Source organism: Scleropages formosus, chromosome 5 (assembly GCF_900964775.1).
Source record: "Scleropages formosus chromosome 5, fSclFor1.1, whole genome shotgun sequence".
NCBI lineage: Eukaryota > Metazoa > Chordata > Actinopteri > Osteoglossiformes > Osteoglossidae > Scleropages > Scleropages formosus.
In genome coordinates, this window is record NC_041810.1 from 34,863,914 (window position 1) to 34,880,065 (window position 16,152).

At 49.5% G+C, this 16,152-nt stretch overlaps 2 non-coding genes and 1 pseudogene across 2 annotated transcripts; 1 reads left to right on the forward strand and 2 right to left on the reverse strand.

The window, feature by feature from the left end:
* Positions 1-1,753: 1,753 nt before the first annotated feature.
* trnar-ucu (transfer RNA arginine (anticodon UCU)) lies at positions 1,754-1,826 on the forward strand. Its single transcript has one exon. It is a non-coding gene; the product is annotated as a tRNA-Arg (tRNA).
* A 7,760-nt stretch (positions 1,827-9,586) lies between these two features.
* On the reverse strand, positions 9,587-9,695 carry LOC114910620 (uncharacterized; annotated as a pseudogene).
* A 6,071-nt stretch (positions 9,696-15,766) lies between these two features.
* On the reverse strand, positions 15,767-15,850 carry trnal-gag (transfer RNA leucine (anticodon GAG)). The gene has a single exon. It is a non-coding gene; the product is annotated as a tRNA-Leu (tRNA).
* Positions 15,851-16,152: the final 302 nt, after the last annotated feature.

Below are 16,152 nucleotides of genomic sequence, written 5' to 3' on the forward strand. Positions count from 1 at the left end.
TGGTCTTGTCTCCTCTAAGACAGAGGTATTGATGTCCTGTGGTCTTTGGTGTGCAACCTGCCCCTGGACTTCACCTGACTTATCTGGACCACTCCGTAGGTCGTGGCGATCAATGCGGGGCCCCTGCCTCGTCCCCCTAAACACTTCTTCTTGCCTTGATGAATTCTTAGGCCTCTCACTGAAGTCACCTTCCTCCAGCCACAAATACACACCTGCAGCACCGATCCACCCCTACTTGGCGTGGTTGTGTTCATGCTTTCCCCCCCGTCAAGTTCACGTCAAGGTCTAAAGCCGTTATATCCGCCGATGAGTCGTCTTCCACCCCTGCTCTCACTGACTCTTGGGGTATTGAAAACATTTGTGTGTCTGTAGCTTAAACAGGGCGCGCCTCCTGCTACACAAAAGCACAAGATGCTGCTGACACAGGTTGCTAGCCCATGTCAGCCCCTAGTGGGGTCTGTTCCCTCCTGCCAGCAGTCTCTCCTTGCTGTCACATGATCTTTCCCATGCCGCCAGCTGCCCTGCTCACAGCAGTCACTAGTCACCTAGAACCAACATGCAATAATACACAAGGAAAGATGTTCAACCCCCTTGTGCCAAAATCAAGGGGGGCTGGACACAAACCAACCACGCCACCAGTACTCCATCCCTCCCAAAACCCCACATACCCCTCACGCCCCACCAAACAGTTCCCTCCACTTTATATTAAAAAAAAAGAAAAAAAAAAAAAAAAAAAGAAAATTGTGCAGTTTTGTGCAACTGATTTGTTCCATGACTGCTGCAGAAAGCCCGCTGCGCAAGAAGCAGGAATGTACCGAAACTGCGCCCCCAACTCAGACACTAACCAGACACTGGCTGGTAGCGAAAAAACAAGAAAATAAATAAGGTTAATGTGCATAGCTCACTCTAGCCTGTAGGGAACGTACCAGATAAGTAAGTAACAAATTCGAAGCAAACACGAGCTGAGCACGCGCTGATCATGCAGAGAGAAAGCCAATGAGAAATGCCACCATATGCTTAGCATGAGAGGGGGGTGCACTAGTGCAGTGGCACAGTGGCGCAGTGGTGCAGTGGCACAGTGGGGATTGGACCAGGTCCTGTTTTCCAGTGGATCTGGGGTTTGAGTCCTGCTTGGGGTGCCTTACGATGGACTGGTGTCCTGTTCTGAGTGTGTCCCCTTATGCCCTCAGTTGCTGGGTTAGGCTCTGGCTCCCTGCAACCCTGTATGAGGCAAGCGGTTAAGACTATTTGTGTGTGTGTGTGCGCGCGTGCGTGCACTTAGCATGCGCCTCTAGACGTATGTAAGGAGTGTGCTTTGGATGCTCGGGGAGACTCCCTTGAGTCCAGCACAGGGGACGAGGGACTCTCTCTCCAGCTGGGGAGAGACAAAGTAAGATACTCTCTCCTATCTTGGGTCCGTTGTTTGAGTCATGTCGAATTTCTTCCGCAAGACACATCCGCGTTTCTGTATTGCCATGACGATGCAAAGTCGCTCGCGGTTCAATTAACACTCTGTTATCCATTTCTAGTTCATATGCCCGCATGATATAATTCCTTTCTTCTTAAGTACACATCCGTTTGCCACAGTGTCATAAGGCAGGCGACACCTTGTTGTTGGAACAACACTTGGGAGTTTTTAGTGTGTTCTGGCTTCACAGTTAAACTGAAAGGCATTACTGAAAAATGTAAGAACCAAGCGTTACTGTGGTGTTCCTCTTCATTTACACTTCCTTTAGCCATTCTGCTAAGTTTAGCCCCAGTGGCCTAATGGATAAGGCACTGGCTTTCTAAGCCAGGGATTGTGGGTTCGAGTCCCATCTGGGGTGGAAAGGATGTGTTGGTAGTAGTCTCCTTAGTGTCTGGTGGGGGGGGTAAAAAAAGAAAACCAGTGAACCAAAAAGGTTATGGAGTAGATATGTTGATATGGATGTGGTTGTTAGGAAGATCAGCCCCTTTAAGGTTGAATCCATGCTTCTCTCATGGAAAAAGGTTGTGTTGCCCCCCTCATTCAGGTGAGGGGAGAAAATTTGCTCCAGGTGGAGGAGTTTAAGCATCTTGGGATCTTATTCACAAGTGAGGTGGGAGCGGTTGCTGTATTGGACTGTAGTGGTGAACGGGGGAGATGAGCCGTAAGGCAAAGCTCTCTATTTGCCGGTCTTCTACGTCCCTCCAAACAGTTTGTCCCTGTTTTAGAAGTCTGCCGGGATGCATCCTAAGGGTTCAAATTTCTTTGTGTTTTGTTTTCCCTATCAACGTTTCTCCATTGTGTTAAACAGACAGCATATATTTTCTGGACGTCTTAACTCTTACATCACTTTAGAACATATTAAGCACTTGAAAATATTGACTACTTGAACATATTTTCACACCACACTTGAACGAACAATTTCTCACACCACATTTCCGCCTTTGAGCATGAAACATTCACACGACATGCTTGCATATGGTCTTCCTCGTTGTCATCTTGTAACAGGAGATTATTCTGGTACCGCACTGCTATGGTGTTTACAGGTGAGTCGATGCCTTCAACCTTAAATGCCCAAATCTTTCCATTCTGAGTTTCGATACTCTACGGTTTCTTTGGCAAAGAAGCGTGCTGTGCAGTGCAACCGTGTGGGCTGTGTCAAGTTGGGAGGCACCCTTACCTCACCGCAGCGCGTCATCATCCAGCAGCCAAGCGGTGTACTGCGATAACACCTGCAGAGACAACAGTCCCAATACTGGAGATGCGATGTTGCCACCTTCTTCGGTCACGGTGACAGTTGCCCCGAGCTTCGCAAGCAGGTCGCGGCCCAGCAGCTTCACCGGACAGCGGTTACTAAGGAGAACCGAACGGTGAGTCACAGCAATGTCTTCTGTCACTCCCACGCGCAGTGGGTCTGTTTTTTTGAGGCTTTGTGTTATTCCTGATGCTCCCATGAGGCAGATCCGGTTTCCATTTGCAGGAACCACGGCATCTCCTGTCTTCTAAGAGTGGATCTCGTCGCCCCTGTGTCCACCAGGAAGGGAAACACACTAAAAAAAGTGGTTAATGTCATCTTGACTGCCTTAACTGTTTGCCTTTTAAAGCCCATGGAGACACTTGGTAGCGTCGTGGTCAGTGCTACTGCCTCTTGACCTGATGTTGGTAGGTTCAAGTGTCAGCTACTGCTACAGTTCCCTTGAGCAAAGTACCTACCCAACATTACTCTGGTGAAATGCTTCAGCTGTGTAAATGGCTGAAGAGGTATTTTAACATGGTAAGTCCCTTTGGAGGAAAGTCCAATAAAAAATGTATATATATCACAAAATGATGTTTTGGCAACAGCTTGATAGTCTGTCCATGAAGATAATGAACAGAATCGGTGACAAAGGGCAGCCCTGGCGGAGTCCAACATGCACCGGGAACAGGTCTGACTTACTGCCGGCAATGCGAACCAAGCTCCTGCTCCGGTCATACAGGGAACGAACAGCCCGTAACAGCGAGCCCCGAACCCCATAATCCCGAAGCACCTCCCACAGGATGCCACGAGGGACACGGTCGAATGCCTTCTCCAGGTCCACAAAACACATATGGACTGGTTGGGCAAACTCCCACGAACCCTCCAGCACCCTAGTGAGGGTATAGAGCTGGGCGAGTGTTCCACGCCCAGGGCGAAAACCGCATTGCTCCTCCTGAATCCGAGGTTCGACTATCGGTCGGATTCTCCTTTCCAGTACCCTGGCATAGACTTTCCCAGGGAGGCTAAGGAGTGTGATCCCCCTGTAGTTGGAACACAATCTCCGGTGCCCCTTCTTAAAAAGAGGGACCACCACCCCGGTCTGCCAGTCCAGAGGCACCGTTCCCGAACTCCACGCGATGCTGCAGAGGCGTGTCAGCCAAGACAGCCCCACAACATCCGGAGACTGCCGCCGCGACAGGCGCCGGAGACCTTATGGCCGCAGCTCCGAACCGCCGCCCCGACAATGGAGGCGTGAAACATAGTCCATTCAGACTCGATGTCCCCAGTCTCCCTCGGGACCTGGTTGAAGCTCTGTCGGAGGTGGGAGTTGAAAACCTCTCTGATGTTCAAAGGAAGAACTGCCACACAATTTTAATCTGCCTTTAAAATGCAATTAATTTTGCCAATACTTTCTTTCAGCGGAATGACCAAAAATTCTTTTCTTTGTGTGGTAGTTCTTCCTTTGAACATGATTTATTTTAACAAACAGATTTGAACATTATTTTTGTTGTGCTTCAGAAATGTATTCCTTAACATGCACATTTCTATAGTAAATGGCAACATGAGGGTAATTTAGCTCAGAGAGATAGGGGGCTGGATATCTTCCCTCAAAACTCTTACAATGACTATTCTTATGTCTTTACTAAAAACAAAATTAGTCCTCTGGCAAGAAATGTTAGGTAACCCTCTTGTTACCATATTTAGCATATTATCGTATCAACTCATGCGATTAACGAACACAACATAAATTACCGCAATCTAACCTTGTACGTGTATGAATCTTTTAAGTGTCACCATTCGCCGGCCTCTTGATGCAAAATGTCAACAGAGACAGCTGAGAAAGCTGAAACATTCAAGCAAGACTTCTCAGTTGTGGCTGACTCCAAGTGATATGCCATCATGAACTGATCATCTGTGGATAATGTTCCACAAAATGATGTTTTGGCAACAGCTTTATAGTCGGAAACACCTCTTGTAACCTAAATCTGTGGTCACACATCTTGGCTTCAAGGAAAGCAATGGATTGTGTCGTGTGCACTGGTGCAACAACCGATTCAACGATACCTTTAAGGTCCACAATAACCTGCCAGGCTGGCTCAGATGAGGGCACCGACTGTCCAACTACAAATGGAAGTAACCTCAGAAGACTCCAATTTTCGTGAGCATTTCCTCCAATACTTTTGTTAAGCAGGAATCTCCTGGGAATAGCATGAGGACGGTTGCTCTTATCTGTCCATCTATAAGGAAATTTCTGAATGGACTCATTGAGAATGTCAAGTGTGAAATATTTTTTTGAAATTAACAAGTTCAGGCAGTGTGCCAGCTCAACTGGTAATATGCCTTCAAAGATGTCATGTGCAACATCTGGTGGGTAGCCAGTGCAGACGTTGAGATGAGAAAGATGTGCAGAGAAAACACACTGCCTTTTAACACCGTAACAAGGTTGTGCATTGTCTTGTGCTGACCTGCATGCACTTCATGCATCTCTCTGCTTCTGAGAGTAAACATGCCTGAGCTCACTTCCTTCTCCTGAATTTCAGGCTTTTGTGCCACACAAAAACCGGCAACAAATGCCAGTCTAGCAGAGAACTGACTTAATTTTCAATAATAATTTTATTTATTAACTTATTTCTTAGATCGGTGCTGGAATATTTTCTAGCAAGTGCGATATTTCTCTGATGAGCGATTGTGAAATCACTTTACAGCATTTAGAAATTATGCTTTCAAAGCTAAACTAATCACACACACACACACAAAAATACTTGTAGTACTTTGGTTTGATAGTACATTAGAATTTCTGATGAAAGCAGAGCACAAAACTGAACTAAAAAAGATTAACCTACTAACTAAACTAGGATTATCTCATCCCTGTTTTCTTGTGCCCACCACTTCACAGCCTGGTGTTAGCATGACTCAGCGTCTGTGCTCCTCAATCCATTCTGCCTCCTGCAGTCAGAGCTGCCTCTGCTCGACGCAAAACTAATTATTGTGATGAACTGAGCCTTTTGGATGCTTCCATTTTTCTGATTTCAACAGACTTTCTCTGAGCCTTTTGTTTCGCCTTCACGTTTTGAGCTTTGCTATTCATCATGTTAAGCGACTGCGAAACTGTCATGGTCGGGTCTTGAAGGAAGCGGCGGACCCAAGTGCAGAGCGGTAATCGTGGTGTCTTCGGGGAAATCCAAGAGAGGAGGTCAGAGAACAGGCAAAGGGTCTTCGAGGTGCGAACGTCGTAACAGGGAGGATCCAAAAGGCGAGGTCAGTACACAGGCAAGAGGTCGATGATCAGAAAGAGGCAGGAGATCGGGGGAACAAGGGACGGGTTCGGGGAAGGCGTTCGGGAACAGGAAATGGCTAGAGAAGGTCGCTAACGAGGAGGCAGATCAAGGTTCCGCATCAGCTGGTGGTCTGACGCAGCCTTTTATGCTGTAGTCTGCGTTGCGTCCCAGGTGTTCCGTGTCGGCCCGGAGGTGTGGGCGTGGCAGAAACAGTGCACTTGCAGCTCCGACCACGTTAATACATATACTAGTTGTAGAGAAAGAGCTGAAGTAGCGGGATGGCGGAGCTGCGGGACACCCCGCTGACGTCCCGTTAACGGTTAAGATACCCACTAGCAAGATAGGTGAAGGAAGAGCTGCCGCTGAGCCATTAGTCATCTCCCCGTTGGTACAGCTGTGTATTTAATATAACGCTACGTATGTTAACCATTCACCTTCACAAGTAAGCTCATTTACCGCTGTAATACTAAGATACTATTTAGCTAACTATATTTTTAAGAAATCAGATGTTGAAGTGTAAACAGAACCCTATTGTTAATTTAAAAAAAAAATAAATAAATATATATATATATATATATATATATTATACTTCGAAACCCAACATCAAGACTAACGCCTAAACACCTAGTAGCTCAGTGTTACAACTTCCGCAAGAAACAGCTGCTATCGCAACTAGAGATTGATGAGGTACAACACAAATGTTACGGCAAGGGGGAGCCAGGACAACAGGTCAGGGGGGAGATATCATCATCCCCACACTCTGAGATTGGGTACCAAGCCCCAAGAACAATGAGCCCTTGTAAGCTGAATGCAAGAGCAGCTGACCTAAGAGATAAGATCATGGCTAAGAAGGACACCTGGAGCCCCCGTGGCCAATTACGAAGACCAAGTGAAGTATCTACTGAAAGTCTACTTGAAGATGCGAATGCAGCACTACGAACAATCCCTACTGTGACCATCGCTGAGACCAACCAGCTGATATACAACACAGCAACAGTGATCCTTGAGATGCTTGGATACAAGATGAGTACCGAGCATAAGAAGCAGTATCCTCCATGGAAAAGAAGGCTAGAGGCCAAGATCAAGGCAGCACGAAGGGAAGTTAGCCAGCTATCGGAACTGCAGAAAGGTGTGAGGAAAACCCTGCCTAAGAAGTACAGCAAGCTGTCTATACCTGAGGCCTTAGAAACTGCCAAGCAAAGACTCACAGCCTTGGCTAACCGTCTGAAGAGGTACACAAGAGAGATAGAGGGCAGAAGAATAAACCAGATGTTCTCCACAGAACCATCCAAAGTGTACTCTCAGTGGCAGGGTAATAACGTGAGAGCGGACCCACCAAGGTTGGAGACTGAGAAATACTGGAAAAACATATGGGAGAAGGAGGCATCACATAACAACAAAGCCCAGTGGCTAGTGGATCTAAGAGCAGACCACAGCAACCTCCCTGAACAGGATCCAGTAACCATCACAATGGCAGACATTCAAGAAAGAGTCTCGAGTATGAAGAATATATAAAAAATATAAGTACACAATATAGAAAAAAAAAATAGTCACTAGACATTATATATATATATGTACAGGTATGTTCTATACAAATGCAAGGGAATGTGAATAAGAGATATGATGTGATAAATAGATATAAATATAAATAGCGTTGTGTATTGCACTGGTTTACTCTCTAGGGGGGATTTAGCTGTTCATGAGGTGGACGGCCTGAGGAAAGAAACTTTTCTTGTGCCTGGCTGTCCTGGTGCTCAGTGCTCTGTAGCGCCGGCCGGATGGCAAAGGTTCGAAGAGGAAGTGGCCTGGAAGTGAGGGGTCTAGGATGATTTTACTAGCCCTAGTAAAACTAGGTGTCTTGTAGTTGGTGATGTCTTTCACGCCTTTCCACACTGATGCTGGGTCGTTGGCTGAAAACTGTTTCTTCAGCTTTTCAGAGCAGTTTCTCTTAGCCACTCTGATCTCCTTTGCCAGTGTGTTTTTGGCCTGTTTATGCAAGACTCTGTCCCCATTCCTGTAGGCGTCTTCTTTGGCCTGACGAAGCTGTCTGAGTTTTGCAGTGAACCACGCTTTGTCGTTGTTGTATGTTAAATGAGCCCTGGTAGGGATATCCTCACAGAAACTGATATATGATGTTACAGAGTCTGTGAGCTCATCTAGATTGGTAGCAGCAGCATCAAAAACACTCCAATCAGTGCACTCGAAGTAGGCTTGTAAGTCCTGCTCTGCTTCCTCAGTACATCTTTTAACAGTCCTTATGACAGGTTTAGCTGATTTCAGTTTCTGCCTGTAGGTGGGAACAAGATGAACCAGACAGTGATCAGAGAGCCCCAAAGCTGCCCGTCGGACAGAGTGATATGCATCCTTTATTGTGGTGTAACAGTGGCCCACTGTATTATTGCTCTGGTGGGACATGTAACGTGCTGTCTGTATTTTGGCAGTTCACGGGAGAGATTTGCTTTATTAAATTCCCCGAGAATGATTATAACAGGGTCCGGGTGTTGTTGCTCTGTGTCTGTGATCTGATCGCCCAGCTGTTGCAGCGCTGCGTTCACACACGCTTGCGGTGGAATGTAAACACTTACGAGAATGAACGAGGAAAACTCCCGCGGCGAGTAGAAAGGCTTACAGTTACAATGAAGAGCGCTTCTAGGTCGGGACAGCACGTCTTCTTCGACGCTCTTGCGTCTGTACACCACCTTTCGTTGATGTAGAAGCATGTCCCACCGCCACGTGATTTCCCCACTGATTCTGCATCGCGATCCGCTCTGAACAACTGGAAGCCCGGCAGATGTCCGGAATGGCTTCATTCAGCCAAGTTTCCGTGAGACACGGAGCAGCAGAGTTTAAGACGTCCTTATTTTTTTGGGACAGGAGAAGGAGTTCATCCATTTTGTTGGGTAGGGAGGGGAGATTCGCCAGATGGATACTAGGAAGCGCAGTCCTGAAGCCGCACTTTCGGAGCTTAACTAGCGCGCCAACTCGCTATCCACACTTGCGCGTCTTGGAGCACTTGAGCAGCACCGCTGCACCTCCAACTACACACACACACACACACACACACACACACACACACACACACACACACACACACACACACACACACACACACTTTCTGAACCGCTTGTCCCATACGGGATCGCGGGGAACCGGGTCCTACCCGGCAACACAGGGCGGAAGGCTGGAGAGGGAGGGGACACACCCAGGACGGGGCGCCAGTCCGTTGCAAGGCACCCCAAGCGGGACTCGAACCCCAGACCCACTGGAGAGCAGGACCCAGTCCAACCCACTGCGCCACCGCACCCCCCACCTCCAACTACAATGTCCAGCAAAATGTCAGAATAATCAAAAATCAAAAACTGGTAAAATATTGGGTGGTGTGTACTGCTGAATGTTCAGCAGTTCTTCCCTGGTAAAACTGATTGTAGGAGTATGACTAAAGACAGGACAAACTAACAAAAACAGTAAAACAGCTGTGGAGCTCAACACCGAGGCGGGCATTTGTGGTGCAATCACCTATTTGGATCACGCGGGAGAATTAAAATCAAGTGAAATCCTGCTACAGAAACAAAACATTGAGGAGAGACTGTTTCCAGACAATACTCACGCTTACAGCACCCGGTATTCGTGGGCGGTCTCCCATCCAAGTACTAACCAGGCCCGACCCTGCTTACTTTCCGAGATTGGGCGTATTCAGGGTGGTATGGCTGTCAGCAAGAGCCAGTGCCGCATGCGCCCTACTTGTAGCTGCTGCCCGCGAAAGGCTCACACAAAGAGCGCTCTAGCTCCACACCTAACCATAGCACCAGCCCGAAACCTAACTCCAACCTTTACCATATTTCCAGGTCTAACCCATGCTCCAACCCTAACCCTATGTCTAGCTCTAGCTCCAACCCTAACCCAAGCTCCAGCCCACACACGACTCATACGCGCTCAAAATTTTTTTTTTCTTAAAAAATCTCCCATCCACAGCCTACCCCTATCCAAGAATACAAACCTGCTCTGGATACTTAAACCCCAACCACATCACAGCACACCCACCACAGAAATTTCAACCTACCTGCAATTCCACACGAGAGTCACAAGGGGGGAGACATTACTCCGCAAACAAAAAACGAGAAAAATTCTCTGACAACACATGCGACTCCCACAACTGGACACTCCATAAACACACACACACACACACACACACACACACACACACATACATAACGCCTTTACACACCTCCCAGCAACGCTTCATTCACCAGCATCACTCCACCATGCACAAACACACCGAAAACAAAACTGACATGTTACAGCCTGGAAGAGAACACGTGTTGCCAGAGTAACCGAGATACAACTGTGTAAACGAAATCCATAACTCTCCTCAGCCTAACCCTAACCCTAGCTCCAACCCTAGCCCAAGCTCACACCCAAAGACTTGCTCTGACCCTTCGCCCTGGCTCACACTGTAACCCAAGCTCTATGTGTACCTCCAGCCCTAACCCTAGCTCCAAACCTAGCCAAAGCTCCAACCCTAGCGCCAGCCTACAGCACATGTGGAGGGCGGCAAGGGAAACTTTCCCGAATGCCTCCATACACACGACCCTGATACAATACTCAGACATGTTACTCAGGGAGCAACAGAACACACTGGACGCCATCAACGGACACATTGAGCAACACGGGAGTTCATTACCGATGATCAACAAACTTCTATTTAAAGTTAACCATCTTAACGTAACACAGTGGACAACAGGAACAGCGCATTTGACCATCGGACACTGGCTGGACCAGTTAAGCTTTTAAGGGTGGAGACGTGCGACGAAAACACAGAGCACACCAACACTGTCAACTTGCCCAAAACTTTCACCCTGACAAAGAACTTCTGGAAAGAAGGCTCACTTTCATTCCCACACCAGATGGACCAGACTTGGGGGAACTCCTCAGGGACATCCATTCATACAACAGAAAACTAAAGCTAACCCTAACCCTAACCCTGGGTTAGGATAACCCAGGCCTTCTTAAGGCATCTGGCTGCGTAGATGTCCTGGATGTTTGGAAGCTCAGAGCCACTGATGAGCTGTGCCGACTTCACCACCCTCTGCGGTTCCTCACAATGCTGGGCTGAGCAGCTCCCATACCGGCCAGCGATGCAGCCGGTCAGGATGCTCTCGACTGGGCACCAGGTAGAAATTAGCCCGGACCCGGGATGGCATGCCGAGCTTGTTCGGCCTATGGAGAAAGGACAGGCGCTTCCGCGCCGTTTTGGCCACGGTGTCGCTGGTGCTGGGACCGGGATATGTCCTCGCTGATGTTGAGCCCCAGGTACTAAAAACCGCCCACCCTCTCCACCGCTGCCCCGTCGATCAGAACGGGTGTGCGATCTCCTCCCACAGTGTGTGAGAGAAGGAGACATAGCTGCAGACATGAAAGTGTCAAGCAAACCTAGTTTGTTCCCTACCACTTGCTACACCGAGGTTCATCGTTCAAGTAGGCGCATAAGACACAGACAAATCCCGATACCGAGACCATTTTTTTCTTTTCTTAAATGAAATATTATAAGATACACAAATGAGTAGTACAATACCAGAGTAATGGCGGAATAAAGGTTGTATCTGGGGATGCTTCTGGAGTTACGATGCGAGAACGGTTACGCCGCAGATGATCTGAAGAGATCTTGGGCAAAGTGGATGTGGAAAAGGTGGGTTTTCAGAGCCTTCTTGAAAACAGAGTTTCTGCAGTTCTGAGTGACAGGGGAAGGTCATTCCACCACAACGGACCCAGAACCGAGAACCTCCGAGCTTCGCCTTTCGTGCGCGGGACCACCAAGCGAGCAGAAGTAGATGAGCGAAGGGGCCTGGCTGGGGTGTAGCGGTTGATCAAGTCCTGTAAATAGCCGGGAGCAGTTCTATTGATGCATTTGTACACAGCAACTAGGGTTTTGAATTTGATACGGGCAGCTATAGGAAGCCAGTGCAGAGAGATGAGTAGATGAGATAGATGGGAGCGCTTTGGCAAATCAAACACAACTCGTGCAGCAGCATTCTGTAGAAGCTGCAGAGGTTTGATGGCATTAGCCGGAAGGCCACACAGAAGAGACTTGCAGTAGTCTAGACGGGAAGTCGCCATGGCCTGGACAAGTAGTTGGGCGGAGTCAGTAGTGAGGTAGGGACGGATCCTACGAATATTATGCAGGATGTATCTGCAGGACCGGGTTGTGGCTTCAATATGTTGAGAGAATGACAGACTCGCATCAGTCGTAACTCCCAGACTCTCTGCAAAGGAGCTAGGCGAAATGAGTGAGTTGTCCAGTTTGATCGAGAGGTCGTGACAGGAGGGCAGGCCAGCTGGAAGGTAAAGAATCTCTGTTCTGGAGAGGTTGAGTTGGAGGTGGTGATCATACATCCATGAAGAGATGTCCGACTGGCAGGCAGCAATGCGTACGGAGATGTCTGACGCACCAGGTGGAAAGGAGAGGAAGAGCTGGGTATCATCAGCATAGCAGTGGTATTTGAAACCATGGGAGGCTATGGCCGGACCCGAGGGAGGAGGTGTAGATGGAGAAAAGAAGAGGATCCAATACCGAGCCCTGCGGAACACCGGTTGAGAGAGGCAGAGGAGAAGAACGAGAGCTCCGCCAGACCACTTGATAGGATCTGTCAGAGAGGTAGGACTCAAACCATCTGAGTGCCGCACCTTTGATCCCAAGCTGGTTCAGAGAGGAGAGTAGAGTCCGGTGATTTACCGTGTCGAATGCTGCAGACAGATCGAGGAGGATGAGGACCGAGGAGAGGGCGGCAGCTCTAGCAGCTTGGGGAGGGTCAGATACCGCCAGAAGGGCGGTCTCAGTGGAGTGACCAACTTTGAAACCAGACTGATAACCATGAAGGAGATGGTTCCGGGTGAGTTGATCACAGGCTGCCCGCTCAAGGGTTTCGGACAGGAAGGAGAGGAGAGAGACCGGTCTGTAATTTTGAACCAGGTTGGGGTCCAGGGAGGATTTTTTTAACAGAGGTGAAATTAGATAGAGCAGTTTTGAAGGCAGCTGGGAAACAGCCAGAGGAGAGTGAGGAGTTGATGATAGAAGAGATGAAGGAGGAGAGTTGCGGGGAAATGTTCTGAAGCAGTGATGACGGGATCGGATCAAGCGAGCAGGTGGTGGCGCTGCGCAATATCAGGAGGTCAGCGACTTCAGATTCGGAGAGCGGCTTGAAGCTGAAGAGGATAGCTTCGCAGGGAGGTCCAGCGCGAACCGGGCAGGTTGATGGTGAGAATTTATCAGTGATCACTTTGACTTTGTCTCTAAAAAACAAAGCAAAGTCTTCAGCAGTGAGAGGAGAGGGAGGAGGAGGTGGCGGGGGACACAGAAGGGATGAGAAGGTGGCAAAGAGCCTGTGTGGTTTTTTTGGATGCAGACTGCATTTTGTTGTGGCAGAAGGAGGTTTTAGCTGAAGAGACAGCAGACTGAAAAGCAGCTAAGAGTGACTGGTAAGCATCCAGGTCCGATGGAGTTTTGGATTTACGCCATCTTCGCTCTGCCGCCTGCAGTTCGGTCCTGTTATCACGTAACGTTATCAGACAGCCACGGGGTAGCAATGGGGCGTGCTGGTCTAGAAGACAGAGGGCAGAGAGGGTCAAGGGTGGAAGACAAGGCAGAGAGGGAAGTGTTAGTGGCATCATCTGTAGATAGATCTGAGAATTGTGGAGCAGAAGGGAGAGCGGCCAGAGTAGCAGAGGCAAAGCAGGAAGGTGAGAGAGATTTTAAGTTGCGGCGAAGGGTGACAACGGGTGCAGGAAGTGACGAAGAGTTAGTGGTGAGGGAGGGTTGAAAGGAAATGAAGAAGTGGTCAGAGACATGCAGCGGCGTGACAGAGAGAACGGGACAGCCACAGTTGCGGGAAAACACAAGGTCAAGACAGTTGCCCGCTTTGTCAGTAGCAGGGGATTGGGACAGGGAGAGATCAAGGGACTGTAGACCAAACGCTGAGCTGTAATCAGCAGCCCACATCGTCACGTATGACCCTTTCTTGTGCAGGCGCGAGGAGGCAGCGGCAACGGGGTCCTCCGTAGGCCTGTTCAGGCGAGACGCGAAAGTGCAGGGGGTCCAGGGTGTCAGGCAGCCGACGGGTGACGCGAGCTTGGGCTAACCGCTCCGCAACGAGCCGCGCGGGCGCAAAACAGCAGGCGGCTCACAAACCCGGGACCTCTCGCACCCTCAGCGAGAATCATACCCCTAGACCAACGAGCCCTACCCAGGGGATTGCTCGACTTTGCTTTTCAAGCCACCGCATGTTATCAGTCTGTTTATTGATCTATTTATTTATTTTTAAGCCCAGCATCTTCCAAACATAACATTTTCCTTGGCTCACTCACTGGGCAGAGACACTACAAGGCAACATGGTCCCTCTGCTCATTCATTCATTTCCCTGCAAGCAGAGGTGACCTCACCACACATCCAACTCTGGAGTCAATGGGTTTTTGCAACTCTGCAGAACTCATGTTCCCCCACTTGCAAAGGAACCCTGCAAATTTCACAAGGCACCAGTTGCCCAAGGTGGGGAAACCAAGCTTTCCCCATGCAAAGTCACAGGGTTCACACTGTAGAAGGGAGCCTCCCTTCCACCCAGCAAAGGGCTCAAACCCACCACCCCAAGGTGAAGAGTCTCATGCTCTACCCACTGAGCTAGCCAGGCACACCTGCACTCTGTCACAAGTGCGAGCAAGCTTAAGTGTGCAAATTCAGGAAGAGCACAAGGAAAAAAACAGCTACAGCATATGCACCTCACCACCTTATCCCTCTGCTACTCACCACAAAGGAGCAGCCTTGCATTACATTGCAGCATTTGCTGAATAGAGACAGTTGCAAAGTGCTTCATGCTTTGAGGATGTAACACTCTCCCTCAGCAGAGGGAGCCACCACCCCACAGAAGAGTGACACACATGAGCTCCTCCCTCCACCTCACCACTGGGCCATCCAGCTCAAAGGTTTTCCCCACCACAGAGGGAGCTGCTGGTTCACACCCAAGGGGCTATGGAGCAGGCTCTGCTTCCACCCTCCACCGGAGCACAGCCAACATAGGGGAGGGCAGGCTTGCTCCAGCCAGGCTCTCCTCCCCCTTCAGCCAGAGCCTTCCCCACACCCAGCTCAGCTCTGAAGCAGCCAGGCAGGGAGCCCACAGGGCTCACCCAGGATTTGAAGCAAGGACCTCTCACTCCTAAAGCAAGGATCGTACCCCGAGGCCAATGAGCCCCGGCGACATGTACCCCTTCCTCGGACAAGCTGTCCAGAACCGCATCGTCCGTAGCATTTGTACCTGGCTGGAGATTCTTACCAAATGTCTTTGGGACTCCTGAAGGAAGCGCACCCCTTCACTCCAGTCAACCAGGCCACTCTGCAACAGAGACGGCGCAGTGACGCTGCCTCGGCAGGGGCTCGTTCCTCTCCCGCGCAATGCCCCGTTGTGCTTGCGGCCTGTTGCCTGGTCAAAAGAAGATGGCGCACGTAGCGGAACGACTCCAGTCACCGACCTCCGGGCAGTGCAGGAGGCAACGTGGCCTTCCCCAACACCTAAGCACAGTTGTCAGTCAGTCAGTCAGTCAATCAAAGGTTTTGTCACCAAATGCACAACAAAAGAGCATTCAGCAGTGGTTGCTGCGATGAAATGTCTTTTTCCGCATGTGGTAGGGTGATTTTTAAAAAAAAACAAAATGAAATTATACCAACATACCTCAAGATTACAAATAACTTGACCTGTGTACTTTTTTGTAATAAATGAGGTAGCCAAAGACCCTCTGAAAAGCTGTCAAGAGTGGGACTCGAACCCACGCCTCCAGGGGGAGACTGCGACCTCAACGCAGCGCCTTAGACCACTCGGCCATCCTGACTCAGCAGAGTGCCACTTGTCACGTGGCTTGGAGAGGCTGACGCGCTCCCAGGGAGTGCTTTCGAGTGGCACCGAGAAAGAGAAGGGCTACCTGCAGCCGCCTCCTCGTTAACTTAGTGGCGAGTGTCCCCGCTTGTCATGTGGGAGACTGGGGTTTGAGCTCGTGAGTCCCCCCCCCACGTGTTTTGCTACGCCGCTGCTAAGCCTGCGGTGGTGTGATGCATTTGCCCGTTTCCTTGTGTGCTTGTTTTTCTAGGGTCGCGGTGGCAATAAGGAGAGCAGGGGAGAGTAGACATGCCTGTC